The sequence below is a fragment of the Nelumbo nucifera genome, chromosome 2 (genome assembly GCF_055504915.1).
Source record: "Nelumbo nucifera cultivar China Antique chromosome 2, China Antique-T2T, whole genome shotgun sequence".
Classification (NCBI taxonomy): Eukaryota; Viridiplantae; Streptophyta; class Magnoliopsida; order Proteales; family Nelumbonaceae; genus Nelumbo; species Nelumbo nucifera.
Window position 1 is genome coordinate 52987854 of NC_142650.1, and position 13313 is coordinate 53001166.

At 37.1% G+C, this 13313-nt stretch overlaps 1 non-coding gene across 1 annotated transcript; it reads right to left on the reverse strand.

Annotated features, from left to right (window-relative positions):
* Positions 1-6834: 6834 nt before the first annotated feature.
* Positions 6835-6907, reverse strand: TRNAR-CCU (transfer RNA arginine (anticodon CCU)). The gene has a single exon. It is a non-coding gene; the product is annotated as a tRNA-Arg (tRNA).
* Between the last annotated feature and the right edge of the window lie 6406 nt (positions 6908-13313).

Here is a 13313-nt window from a genome sequence, read left to right on the forward strand (position 1 = left end):
GAAAATGTTCAAGATACACATGCAGTTACTATTAAGGCTGATCTATATAGAAACAAATAATACAAATTTTATGAACAACAAAAAAAGAGAGAATTTAAAGTTGTAGAAGGGCAAATTTGAAAAATAAATCAAATTCTAAAAAGAGATTGGAAGGACTTGGGGCATTGATTTGATGCTGCCAAATCTAGAGCCGAGGCAATGGAGTAATTTCCGAGGTCCAAGGGTTGCGGGTCCCGCTTGCTAAGAATGAAGAGACGTCAGAGGCCTTGGGAGTGTCCCCAGGGGCGAAGACTCCGACAGTCAAGTTAGCCAAGAGCTCGAAGGAAACAAAGGTCACCACAAAAGTGTCAATGATAGCTCAAGTATGCGTATGTACCTTTAGCTGTAGTGTCCCTTTTATAATAACAGTCGCTCAAGTGGGGAGTAATGCACGAGTTGTAACCGTCTTGTATATCACAGTCACATAGGGGGACTTAGAGAGGCATAGGCTGACTACGACCCCATGTTAGTGACTCAGGAGTAAATGTGCCCAGGATGTGCACCCACATTAAGTGCTCCATAATCGCTAAGGACGGGAATTACCCGATTGCCCTTAGGAGATTATCCTCTACTGAAAATACCCCTGGCCAATGCCACGTGTTAGGGTCTGGTGGGCCGACCAGATATAGCTACATCATGATTCATATGAAGAGATAATTTGGAAAATAAACATCTTTATCAAAAATAATTACACGGGTATATTAGACATTTTCATGCCTCTTTTTAAAAGATTCTAAAATAGGGGGTCTACCTGCAACTATGTTAAAAAAGTTCAAGAAAGTGATTGCAATTACTAAACTTTAGGGGATATTTTAATAATTTACCCAAATTTTAATAATCAATTTTACCATTTAATGACAAACATCCACTAAGAAGAGAAAATTTACTTGAAGCAAAATGCATATAATAATGACAAACAAATAAAGTATGTTGTAGTGATGGACTTATGGTTCTTACAAACTAATTATAGGGGTTATTGAATTATTGTGTGTGTGTAAAATATATAGGAGTTGTTATAAAGAGTGGGAGGGGGGCTATAATATTAAAAATTATAATTTATCAGCTGATACACATATAGTATCGATCCAGGCCTATATTGGCCGATATAGATTCGAGACTACCTGATATGAGCCTTTAATACATACAAAAGGAATGAAACATTGTATTTCTATGCACTCCATGTATTGGATTGGACCCTCATTGAAACATTATGATGAATATTATCTGATACGTTGCAAAATTTTAAACCTTACATAAATAATCAGAAGGGAAAAGGCTTACTTAAACTATACTTGAAAGGCAAGCATAGATATTTGGGAACTTGATGGCAGTTCAAAGTAGGTCAATCTGATGAAGCTTTTATTGGGAAGAGTGGTTGTTGGGTCCCAGGGAACATGTAGCGAACTATATTTCTTTTGGCTGTTCAAACTACCATTGATCATACATGAAGTGAGGTCCAAACAATATTTCCAGCCAAGAACCAACCACTGAAAACCTCCAATGAAACTTCAATTGAGAGAGGGAAACAACATGATGAAAGGCCAAAGGCAGGGAAAAGGGAAGCAAAGATCAGATTTTCCTTTTAGCCTGTAAGGGATTTCGACTTTTCGAGTATTTCTCACGATGGGCCAACAATCCGGTTAATACTATGGACCTACAAATATCTACAAGCCCAAGTTAAAAGAAGTATTTGAGTTTTGAGAGAAGGCCCAATGGAGTTGGGCCTCATCCAGTAACCCAACAACAAATTAGTTTCCAATTCAAGTGTACCACAAATGATAATTTTGATAATTTGGTTCAAGGATCCTTATATCTATTTAGGCTGTGTTTGGTTTGAAGAAAAAAGTAGGAAAACCTTTACAAACCATATAGATTTCCTTACCTTTCCCTTTCTTTCCCTATCTATTCCTTCAAACCAAACATAGCCTTAGTTTCTTTTTCAACTGCACATTCCTAAATTTAGTTTAATGATGAAGAAAATGAAAATATAGCAAATTTAAAAAGATGAAGTGATCATGTAATTGGTGCTGATGTCAAGCACGTTAAAGCGCTTTAGAGAAAACTAGTGGATTTTTTATTCCATAATTCCATTAAGCTTTATTCTTTGTTTCATGAAAAAGTATTTTAATTATTAACTGAATTTTGATTTGCTGGTTCTCTGTTACTAATTCAAGTATAACTTCTATTCCCCCCACTTCTCTTCTTTCTATCTATCTTTTTCTACTATTCTGCCACTAAGCCACTGCAGCTATATAAGTCCCGTTTTCTTTGTTTCTGTTGATTTTTTTGCAATTTTCCAAATTTTGTCCAGTCGGTTACTTGTTACGTTTAAACACATTCATGTATACACACTGAACGGCTAATATTTGTTTGGGGAAATTAGCAATACAACCTGCTGGCCGGGGACACAAGGTTGACATGGACAAGAGGTTGAACACTTAGCCAATCCAAAGGGTTCCCTGGGCAATGAAGAGTTTCAATCTGTTATATCATCCCTATGGGTGTTTATAGGTCGATTTGGTCCGGTTGCAGGTTATTTGATCAACGGAATGACCTGGTCGAGGGTTGGGGAATTAGTCATCTGGAACCAATTAACCATTAGAAAAAAAAAAAAAACTGGCGAATTTGAGCTATATCAGTTTGAGTCAGTTATCAGTTTGGTTGGCCAGTTTAAAAGATTTAAATTTAAATAAAAATCCACAGCAGTTATTAAATTTACAATATAAAATATTTTAAACTAAGAAATATGGAAAATTTTTCACTTTCCCACGTCCAAACAAAAACTGACTCGACCTCTTGGGCTGCATAATGGCTGAATCAAAGTTGACCAAAAATGCTAGAAAATTGACCAACTCAAGTCGAGTTGGGTCAAGTTGGTCAGTTTCATCAGTTTGACGAACTGCCCTAATCACAAGAGTCGGAGTCTGATTCATGTCTAGGAGGCCTAACTTGACAAAATGAATAAACAAAGACTCATAGAATGAATAACCGATGAATTTTGTTTTTTGTTGTTTGCTTTTTAGGCCTCATTCATCTACCGGTAAATAGGGGGGAAGTTGGTCAAACGGTATCTCTTTTCCACTGACCAACTTTAAAATGTTACATTTGCATTAAATACCAGGTCCCATGGTAAAATTAGCTTCACTTATTGGGTAAAACTTACCCATCTCCCAAGTGGGTAGATAACTTTCCCACATAGGGGGAAAATTTATAACACATAATGGAACAAGTTTGCCCATTTTAATATTGATTTTTTATGGGTAAAAAAGTCATTCTATTATTTACCTGAGAATAAAAAAAAAGAAGCATGGGTAAGTGAATGTACCTGGGTAAGTGTTACCGAGGAAACATTTATCTGGGTAAGTGCACTTAACCAGATAAGTTACAAAATTCTAAACAAACAATGCCTTAAAAGAAAACACAATTCAAGAATGTTGTCTTGCTTTTCACTTATGTTTCGAAAACATCTTTTCGTGAAAATAGACCTTTTAAAATTGAATGAACGAAAAGTAAGTAGAGGGTGGATTTGAGCCTAGCTGAGCCAAATACTTGGCTATTCGAGCTCGGCTCGCTAAAACTGTGTCAGGCTCGAGCTCGATTCGAGCTAGAAACTTGAGCTCGAGCTCGACTGCAAGCCAAGTTTTTTTCTAAAAAATAAAAAATATACATATAGAAATATTTTTTTTATTTTAAATACAAAAAATTAAGAATTATAAAAATTATTTATTATTATATATATATAAAATAAAAAATATACATATAAAAATGTTTTTATTTTACATACAAAAAATAAGAATTATAAAAAAAATTATTTACTATTATACATAAAAAGTAAAAATATTATATATAAAACATTGTTATATAAAATAAAAAGTATTTATTATATATATATATATATATATATATATGTGTGTGTATAATGTATGTATGTATGTATGTATGTATGTATGTGTGTGTATATAATAAAAAATTATTTATTTATTATACTAAGCTCACGAGCCTCACGAGCCAAGCTTCACTAGGCTCGAGATCGACTCGATTAGCAAATGAGCCTATATATCATGCTCGAGCTTGACACGAAGCTCAGTTTAAACTGACCCAAGCTAAGCTCAAATAGCTCGTGAGAAGCTCGGCTCATGGCCACCCCTAATGACATTCATGACTGCAATTAGAGTCACATTGATGTTGTATAACACCCCAAAAAGGGGTAGAGAAGCTAATATATTATTATGGATTAGTTTGTCCATTTCTAGGTAAGGATTGTCTGTTTAACTACAAGTGTACTGATGAGAAATTAATTTTGATTTTGTGATAATTAGTATACTTTATTCCCCCACCCTCCATTCTGCAACAAATATTTGGTTAGCTGCATAAGAGATTGTTTATTTGGAGCAATTCGCCAAATTTTAAAACATTTAGGCTATGTTTGGTTTGAAGGAAAATGTAGGAAAAGGAAGGGAAAGGTAGGGAAACCCATACAAGATTTGTAAAGGTTTCCCTACCTTTCCCTTCCTTTCCCTACTTTTTCCTTCAAACCAAACATAGCCTTAAAGATTATAGTTTGAGATCATATGTCTGCATTAGAGATTGAGAGGCCATGCATAAGCTGGTTTATAGGGGTGCAACTTGGCCGGATAGCCCAAACAAGTTGGGCCTTGAGCAACTTGGTTGAAGCCTTGAGAAACTTGATTGGACTTGGAATCCAACATGTTTCCTGTATGTATGTGTAAATGCATCCATGAATATATGCATGATTATATACGCATAATAATTTTAAATTTTTTCAAAGAGTCATTCAATTTAAAAGTTTAAGCTGTTAGGTGAGGTCCCTTAATAGGTTTATATTCTTTAATATGCCCCTCAGGTGAAAAGCCATTGGGCTTGAAGCGTGTAGAAGCACAGACCCACCCATACCTTTTACTGAAATTTAATTAATTAAAATGGGTCAATAACAATCAAACACTAGACGACCACTTAATAAAACAGGCTCTGATACCATTACTAAGAACTTAAACCTAAAACCTAGGCTATGTTTGGTTTGAAGGAAAAGGTAGAGAAAGGAAGGAAAAGATATAAAAATCTATACAAAGTTTGTAAAGATTTCCTGCCTTTCCCTTATTTTCCCTACTTTTTCCTTCAAACCAAACATAGTCTAAGTTATTAGGTGAAGTTGCTCAATAGGTTTTTATTCTCCCACAAGTTTAAAGTTGGAACATTTTTTTTTATATAAAAGAAGCCAACATGAACCCAACCCAATAAAATGCCATCGAATTAGGGTTGATGTCAACCTGCCCTAACCCGACCCGGATTACACCCCTAATGGTGTAGGGCCCCTAATGGTGTAGGGCATCAAAACCGAAAACCAATACCAACGAAATTCGAAACCATTGATGGTCTCTTTGGAAGGAATTCTAAGGTCCCCTTGCCATGGTTGTCCCTTTCTGTTGTATGATTGGATGTTTGATCCCCACTTGGAATGATGGCAAATGTTCCCACTCAGATGCGGACATGCGCACAACTATGGAACAAACCCAACTCTGATGGAACTCATCAGCTGTGGGAACCCCCCCACCCCCACCCCACAGTGAGAGGCATCAGGCATGCGCCTCACCAACTTTCTCAACAGGAGATTGGTGGTCATAGTTGAAATCAAAACCACTGGGTTCTTTCAACAAACAGATTCCGCACCCACAACAACCCTGGACGTCCTGGTGTCCACACATCCTGCAATATCATTGTTAAAAGTAGTACAAACCAAAGTTGGTCACTCTGATGATGATAGTGGTAAAAGAAAAGGGAAGAGCTGTTCAATCATTCAAAAGCAAAGCTAGCTCTTTGCAAGTGCAGCAGGTCCATCAACCTCTCTCTCTCTCTCTGCTCAAGGAAAAGATGATAGCCACCTCGAAATGATTTGGGTTTGAAACTCTTTTCTTGAGGCGCACCCACTTCCATATGGTCAAAGCCCATCTTCTCTCAAGTCAAGGAGAGCTTTTCCCTCTTCCTTATTAAAGAAAACTTCATTGAATCTTGCCCTAGTTTACGTGAACATAACTTGTAAGCATCCCCTATTTCGAGTTCATCTAACTTTTACTCACAAAGGGAATTGATCTTTGCTGGGTTTTGTTGTTATGAATCTTAATTTATTGTTCCAACCACTTTCATTGAGGAGAGCAATCTTTATACGGTGGGAGATGAACGCTGAGAGGCCAAATGGGTGGATAGGGGCCAATGGGCTACATTGCTTGGACTTGGTGGAATGATAATAGAGTCTCTGACTGATTAGACTGAAAACGTGGGTGGGTTTGAATCTGAGAGTGACTCTAATTGGTTCCAAAATTAGGTCATTGTCGGCTTGTTCAGTCCATCAAGCCCAGGAGACGGGACCAGCCTTGGGTAATGGCCCTTTGTTAGGCCAGAGGGGTGGTCCTTGCAGTACGGGTGGACAAGGGCGAATATGGGTGGTTGGTGGAATGATGAAATCTCGGGGTGATTAGCGTTAAATCGTCGGGGTTAAATAATTAGGTCATTGTCTGCTTGTCCAGACCATCCAGCCCAAGAGACGGGACCAGCCTTGTGTGATGGGCCTTTATTAGGCCGAATGGGTGGGCCTGGAAATTTTAGTGGCTCATTGATATGGTTCTGTACGAATGAAGACCAAAGACTGAAAAAGGGTAAAAGATGTGGATGACATTCCTCAATTTCTCATTTCTCAAACCGTGAGAACAAAATAAATTTACCAAAAATAATAGTAAAACGTGGGAATAAGAAATCGTTTCAACTTTGAAGCAATAAAAACGCGCCAGGTAGGGATCGAACCTACGACTTTCTGCTTAGGAAACAGATGCTCTATCCACTGAGCTACAGGCGCCAATGAGAATAAATTCTAAATTTGACTATGATAATAGGAATATATGATATATCTGAAAAATGTCTGACAACTCAACTGGATTCATAAAGATTGGTAACTAATCAAGTGTTATTTATCGGAATTTTGATTGGTCAAAACTCTTTTAATACCATATCTTTGCCGCATCATAAATTTTCCCCTATTATTATGTTGCCGGTTGATTGGTTGTAATTTTTTCAGGCATCAAAATGAAACCCAATTATCTCACTCTGAATCTTTTACTTTTGATTTCCTACATAAATAGTGTTTTTGATTATTGGAACCATTTTGGAGCTACTACCCCTATAACCCTGAGGGCTCCTATAAATTAAAACGGCTCTCTTTTTCAGTTATACAAGGGAATAAATTTATTGGGTCAAGAAGCTCTGTATGTGCTATCTTACTGCAATATTATCTTTAGAGTGAACCCATAAAAAGAAAATTATCTTTATGTACTTTTTACTATTCATTTCTGTTTTTTTCTAATCATCAAACATATGGTGCTAAGTGTTAGATCTGGATCCAGTCTACCCCTCCTAGAGGGGACCGTTATTGGGCAACTAATGGCCCTTTTTAAGCATTCAACATGATTCTAATTTACAGTCATGCGTCCTTAATGCTGCTTTTAATTTGTTTCTTCCTACAATGGATGTAAGGTTTTCAACTATAAAATATTTCAGATATTATTATCTGTGTTTTGAATGTGGAAGGGACATCAAACCAAAAGAGCCAACATAAATAAGTCATTTAAATCTTAGAAGTTGGAAATAAAAATGTGAGAGGTTTCTGATTCAACTGAAAAGTTCACACCTTAGACAAAAAATCCAATAATTTGCAAAAGGTAAATATGAAAAAGCCAAGTTACTGATTTTTCATCCATATTCCCTGTGAATATTCACCCATTCATGTTTTTTCTTGGAAAATTTACAAGGCAGTACCCTATAAATTGGGGGTAGCACACTTAAAGACCTCAGTTTTCACCTTTCACTTGCCACAACTACCTATCTTCTACTTTCTTCAGAAATCAGCACTAACTCCAACAGTTGGCATTTCATCAGTTGTCTTGACCATGTGATGTCACGTGCACCTTGAAAATTTTTAAAATCTCAAAACTATCCTATACATATTTTATGAGATTGTTTTGCCCTCTCCAAAACCCTACTTCTTAACCCTTTCTTCAAAGTTAAACAGCAACACAACGATTATACCACACCAAATACTGCTTAGATCATTTGTATACCCCAGTCACAGCTGATTACTGTACTACTGTACTTATTTGTCTTCTTGGACCACACACACAACACAAGACAAAGATTGGACCATTTGGTGGTCCGGACTCTGGACCATACTAACAGCTCTCCCTCGTATTCTTCCTCCATGTAAATCAACAATCGTTTTCAAGCTCATAGTCAATGTTTTAGAAATTGGACCGATCCAACAAATTCAAACCCATCCCACTACTTCTATTTCTCATATATATATATATATATATATATATATAAAAGATATTAGAATAGCTTTGATCAATTAAAATCCACCGATAAATTTTGATAAATACCATTTGATTAGTTAATAGAGTTACGATATCGGTACAAGTGTTTCAGACTGAGCGGAGAGATTTTTTTTAAATGAAATGTTTTTGAGAAGGATTTGATTTGATTGATATACAAACTGTTATTTTTACTTAAAATATCAAATTTGAGGATTCAGTCATAAATAACAATGATGAAGTAAAACACAAGAGGTGGTATGCTAGCTGATTCATTTCAGCAGTCATGGGAATTTGAATCCCACTACAACCAAATTTGGAGAGTGGTGGTTTAGTTTGAATAGTCCCAGATGAGTTGCGAATTCGAGTCCCACTATCTTGGAGAGTTATTACTTACTAGTGTGTTGTATTTATATACCAAATAATGCCAAAGAAAAATTAAACACATACATTTTAAGTTGAAATTACATTTAAATATGATATGAAAGCGCATTCAACTATGATATAGAAAAGATATAATATCTGAAAAATGTTTAACCAATCAATTAGAATCATAAACGTGATAGTTAATAAGGTTTTATTTATCAAAATTCATGAGTAGATTTTGATTGGCCAAAACTCTTTCAGTACCGTAATACCTTTTTTAAATCATAGATTTTCCCTATGAAAACACATATTTCCTACAAATTTGTATTTATCAACACAAGATGTAACGGCAACCCTAACACCACTACTGCATCAAACGCCCCATGAATCTCAAGGTTTCAGGCAAGGCCGTAAAGATTCTCAATCCAGTGTGCTGAAGTTTGACCAACAGAAAGTGGGCCCTACCTAAAGAAATACAAGAACCGAATTAATTAGGGTTACTGTTCCACTTCTACCACCAGGGCTCGGAACTCGTACGGTGTCTTGGTTTGGACCTTTGAGAGTTCATTCATTGTACATGGTCCATTCACTTGCAATATAAGTGGCCCACTGGGGCACTAAATAGTAAATGCCCTTTCCCTATAAAGCAAGGCCGTGATCCACTGTATACCACATGTACTGCCCCTAGGCCCTAGGCCCTAGGCCCTATCGAATCGGATGATCTTCCGCGTTTGTCAGATCATATCACTGTTTGCTAGTTACGAGACGGGACCCACCCTCAATCAAGGAGATTTTTACATTAACAACTCTACTGTTGTTTTACACCGTAGCAAGATGAGCTTTGTGACTTGTGTTTTTGCAAGTTGCAGGGACGCACATGATGTGATGATGCACACGCACATCGGAGTGCCCTTAAATCTCAATCAAACAGGTCTGACTTTTTGACTTTTGGGATGATAGATCATGGAATAGAATCTTCCCATTTATGGAAAGCAAAAGGACCTTTACTCTCTCTGCCAAGAGCCAGCCCTACATCCCGCATATTTTAAGTTATATTATTCAAGAAGTCACCATCATTTCCAACCATAGGATACTACCTCCTCAATGGGGCCATTCGGTCGTGGTCAGAGTCAGACAAAGGAATCACCAAAAATTATTATAAAAAATTATGTGTCATAAAAAAACTAAAATTAGTTTTATAGCCTTAATCCCATATTAATTGTAATCTGATCTTGGTTAAGAATTTTTTTAATACTAAAAAAGGGTTTTCTTTTCCCTCATCTGTGGACTAATTAAGAGATTTTTTTTTGTGGGCTTCTTTACAAGTGGGCCCAAAGTCCAAACCACTTTTTTGTATATATTTTTTGGGATACAGCACAGGGTTTTAATTTTTAATTCTTTATTTTTTTAATTACTAAAAAACAAATCCTGTTTTAAAGTTAAAAGATAACCTTGTTTTTAGACTAAAAAATAAATAAAAATATGGATTGGGAGTAAGACAAAAAGCAACAACTTCGAAAGCTCTTGTCTTTTGTACAAAAAAGAATAGTAAAATAAATAAGCTACAATGATGTGTATGCACTAATACCTTATTATATGTTTGTGTGGTACCAAACCCAGAAACTCCCGCATTGGATTACACGTGCCGTATTAGTATAGTAGTATTAGTCTCTTAATTATAATCTTATTGTACCTTAGGAACCTTCTCTTTTAATTTTCTAATTAATTACTTCTTTCTTGGGTCAATTTCTTTTTTCACCCGAAATACCCACAAAATTGTTGGCTTCATTTACATTGAAGTAGGAACATGTAGAAGGATCTAAGGGATGATATTGTCATTTTAGCAGAAGAAATGTTGGGCCGAAATCGAGAGGATCCATTGAATTGATGGCCCCCCCCAATGGAGTAACATGTGAAGCAGCGGAATCTTGGTACGAGTAATTGAGTATACTATGGGCCAAGATTCGGATATTGTGGAGGGCTCCGGCCCACGTCCAAAAGGAGTAGCCCCACCCCACCCTGGCACAAAACTAACATGTGGAACGTGTGTGGACGCAGGCTGCTGCAACCGAGAGTTGGGGATTGGTCTTCACGTGTTGCCTTTTGTTTTTCTCTATTTTGTTTCTTTCCTACTCACACACCAAAAGCACAAATGCCAACTTCTCTACTTCAATTATATAGAAAAGAACTGTTAAAGAAGAAAACGGCATTGAAAATGTTGTCCTTAATCTTGTATAACTAGGACAAGCCTCCACTGAGCGTACAACTCTGAATTCTTTCTTTCAATTGTTTATAGCTTTGAAGAACCAATCAAACCCATTACCCAATACAAATATCAAAAAAAAAAAAGCTTTTACAGTGTTAGAAGTAAAAGCTATAAAGAATGCTTGGGAGAAAAGTTCATCAAAGGGCACATAGCCAGACAATTAGACCAATATAGGGCTGTAAACAGATCAGATATAGGTATATAAGCATTTGAATATTCATTTATACTTGAAATGGGATCTTATTCGTCCAATTTGAATTGCAATCGGATATTAAACAAGTATATTAGAGATTGTCAAAATATTATATGTAAAATGAACTAAAAATGACTTCCATATTATATTTCATGAACAAGATGAATTGAAATTTACTTCTATGAAACTAAAACCTATGATAATTTAGTAAAAATACAACATTGAAACCAATTTAGATCAAATTATAAACAGATCAAATTCGAATAACCATTGGCCAGGTTGCATTCGAAGTTAAATTCGGACAATTGGAAAGCATATGAAGCTGTAAAAAGGTCAGAGAGTGCCAAAGTTGACATGAAACCCGGAAATAGCTTCATTGTCAGGGCGGGATGGTCCTATCGAAGGCCTCCCCCACAGTGTTGTGGGGCGTCCTAGATGCGTAGGTGGGACTGGGAGCAGTTGGATCACATGAGACAGGGGACCGCTTTGTTGAATATAGAGAAGGCTCCTCCCACGAATTCAGGAATAAAGGGACTAGTTTCCAATTTCAAATCCAATATGAACTAGAATCTCTTATCTTCTTCCTTAAATATTTACTTACTTTGCTGTACTTTTACCATTACTTTTTGTTCAATCCAACGGTTTGTCAATGATCCTTTGCGGGCTATAGATTCCCTATTAGTTTATACGGGTGGGAGATTCATCAAACAACACGTGTCAACTGATATAGGGTGATTTGGCCCGACCTAATAATAGAGGGACACATGGACACGATTTAGCTGACGGAATGACAGTTTATCCCAAATGTACCAAAGTCTGCGACGGACCAAGCTCGGATATCCGAACCACATCGGGACAGGCCCACCTTGGGGGCGAATCCACCTCGGGACAGGTTCACTTCAGGGCACGGTTGCATTAAGATCACCTCGGTTACTAGGTACCTCAGCGTTTGTAATAGGTCAGACCCGGGGGGCATCAGTTCGGATAATATTGACCGGCCTCCACATGATAACCTCGAAGATCTCATCACCGGATTCCACGTTTCACGGGATCACGCCTCGTAACAGCTGGCCTTATCTCCTTCGACCGATTAGAATGGCAACGATATGCCTTATGAGCTGGCGACGTTATTTCCTATTAATTCGGTATCAGGCCATATCACGACAAGGATCCAGGAACCACTCCAAAAAACCCGCAAGGACTCCAGTATATAAAGACCCCAACCCTTTGGGGGCAGAGGTACGCGCAATTACTGCTTACTAGCTCTCTTGCTTTCTGATCACTTTCAACTCGCACATACTGACTTAAGCATCGGAGCGACCTCGCTGGGTAAGCACCCTCGAGTTCTCTAATTCTCTCTGTGCAGATCTTCCGTATTCGTCGTTTACTGGAAGTCAAATCACCTCCAACTAGGAGCAGCCAAATTGCGCAACATCATCAACCATTGGATTGGAATTAGATGGTCCTACCCACCAATTAATTGTTTCAATATAAGAATGGGCTCCCTTTGTTTTTTATTGGGAGGGGGCTGTTGAGGGGTTATGAAGTTGAAGATACACTAACACAACAACAAAGTGGTGGGAACGATACATCAAAGAATAAGAAGGTGCAAACAAAAATATGTACACAGGAGAGAAGAAGAAGAAGAAGAAGAAGCTATTAGTGCTACATTTTTTTAAGATAAAGTCAAAAATTCCACTTTAGTATTTACCACCCTGAACTTTGGGGATAGTGTCAAGTTAGTATCCGAATTTTTAAACGTGTCACTACAGTAATTAAACTTTCAAAAAGTCTCAAGTTGGTCCCTACTGTTAATCGATCGTCAATTATCTGTTGAAAATGTCAAAACTATCCCTTCACCTACTGGCTTCCGTATTTTAAATTGCTCTTTTTATAATAATGAATTGAATTGAATGCAGTTGTCTTCTTTTGAGAGTTCAGACATGAACCACCATTTGGTCCATTTCATTGATCCTTATCCATTCCGTGTTGTTCTTGAACAAGAGAGAACTGAGGAAGTTGAGATTGACAAGCAATCCAACTGAGGAAGTCCAATTTCAAGGTAGAAGATAAC